Source organism: Trachemys scripta, chromosome 1 (genome assembly GCF_013100865.1).
Source record: "Trachemys scripta elegans isolate TJP31775 chromosome 1, CAS_Tse_1.0, whole genome shotgun sequence".
Lineage (NCBI taxonomy): Eukaryota > Metazoa > Chordata > Testudines > Emydidae > Trachemys > Trachemys scripta.
Window position 1 is genome coordinate 340,178,077 of NC_048298.1, and position 1,880 is coordinate 340,179,956.

The following is a 1,880-nucleotide window of genomic DNA, read 5'->3' on the forward strand; positions in this document are numbered from 1 at the left end:
CTCTTCTGTCCTAGGGACACTGCAGTTCCCGGAGGGATTGTCCTCACGGCCATTCCATCCATCCTACCAAGGCCCTTGCAGCTGGGGTCTGGGGTCCAGGGCATGTGCCTTGATCCTGATGTGCTGTTCATGGATCAGGGGTTCAGGGCAAACGGACCAGCCCTAAGACTGACCATTGTCCCAGCCTGGAGAGACGATGAGCTTGTGCCCAGCAAGACGTGGGCAGTGTCATGGACCCCCTTTTCAAGCTCTGCGACCAGGGGTCAGCTGTTCCACCCTGAGCGCAAGGTGTAAGCCCCATGGGGACCGGGAGAGGCTCGTTTGTAGAGCATGTATGCCTGCCCACTGACCCTCCCCTGCCTCCTTCTCCCGCAGCACATCCATGTTTGGATACAATCCAAAAGGGCCCTGGAGAGAGCTAGGGCCATACAGAGCAGCGCTGCCCTGCTCGAATTCGCCACCTCCCTGCCTGGATTTGACGTAAGTGACCTTTGACCCCAGCATCCTGCAGAGTCAGGGCTTGAGTCAAGTTCCTCATCCCGTGGCTAATTGGTCCCCCCTGGGTCCGCAAGGGACTGCGTTCCATAGGCCACGGGCTGGCAGATTTGTGCCTGGCCTCAGGGCCCTTGTTATTCTGGAGCAGCTAGGCAGTAAGTGCTCATAGAGGGCCTTTGCCCTGGTCCCTTTGCTCCAAGCTCCCTTGGGGGCAGAGAGCTCTCGCTCCTCTCGCCCAGCACCTCCTACAGAGGGGTGGGAGCAGAGCTCTGGCCCAGGGGCACTGGAGAGCTGAAGGGAGAAGGTTGATGGATTCCCCTCTCCTCTTCCTTCCACCAGACCTCCTCCGACTTCTCCATGGCAGGCGACTTTGTGCTCCAGCTGGGTCTCCATGTAGCCCACCCAGCCGAGGACATCAGCCGGCAAGCCAGGGGTGGGCTATATTGGCTGCACAGGCTCCTGGTGCAGAAGAGGGGTAAGAACCCAGCTGGGCAATGGGACCCCATGGAAACAAGCCTCTCGGAGACTAGCTCCAGCTGGCCATTGGGACGCCTAGAGGACTAAGACCTCTCTGTTTAGACCCACTGTAGCAGGGAAGAGGAACCCCAATAGTAATAAGGCCCCTCCTTTGAGACTCCCTCTGCTGGGCAATGGGACCCTACAGAAAGAAGCCCCCTCCTCTGAGACCAATCCCACCTTAGATGATGACTCTTTCTCTTCCCCTCTCTCTGAATTAGGGAGATGAGTGTGAAAGTGCCAGGGAAATTGGCTGCTTTATTTCAGAGCTCGGCTCTGTCCCCAGTCCAGGGAAATAGCCCACCCACAGGGCAGCCAGCTCGTGAGGGGACAGGAACGGAGCTATTGAGAGACATGGAGGGAAAGAGCCCATCATGAGGGCAGGGGTAGGAGCAGAGACCACAGGGGAAGGACACAAAGCTCGTAGGATGTCACCAGTTGGGTAGTCAGGGCCAGATCCTGACTTCAGTGGGTGTGGGGGGTTCTCAGTATTAGACACCACCATTAACAGGCACCCACTCCCAGAGCACAATGACTCTAAGGGTCACATGATTACTGTGATGACTAAAACAAATCCCCCTTCTGGTACTAAACCGCCTGGTATGGACCCTGCGATTCCATTGGGCTGTGGATGCCACGAGGACCCTGGCCAGTGTGCACCCAGACGGAAACCGGCAGTGAAAGCGGAATGTCAAACCTCCCCAATGGGTGTGTCTTTCTCCCCCAGGGCTCAACATCACCGAGGGAAGAGAGCTGTGGTGCCGGGAAGGGCTCCAGGATACCAATCACCTGGGCTATAGAAACCTGGCCAGGGTGGGAGAGGTAAGGACTCTCTGCCGGTGCATTGCAGCAGCTCAGGTGTGGAGCTG

General features: G+C 57.8%; 1 long non-coding RNA gene across 1 annotated transcript; it reads left to right on the top strand.

Annotated features, from left to right (window-relative positions):
• The first annotated feature begins 383 nt into the window (after positions 1-383).
• LOC117872500 lies at positions 384-1,780 on the top strand. Its single transcript, XR_004644498.1, has 3 exons — positions 384-480; positions 835-970; positions 1,739-1,780. It is a non-coding gene; the product is annotated as an uncharacterized LOC117872500 (long non-coding RNA).
• The last annotated feature ends 100 nt before the right edge of the window (positions 1,781-1,880 follow it).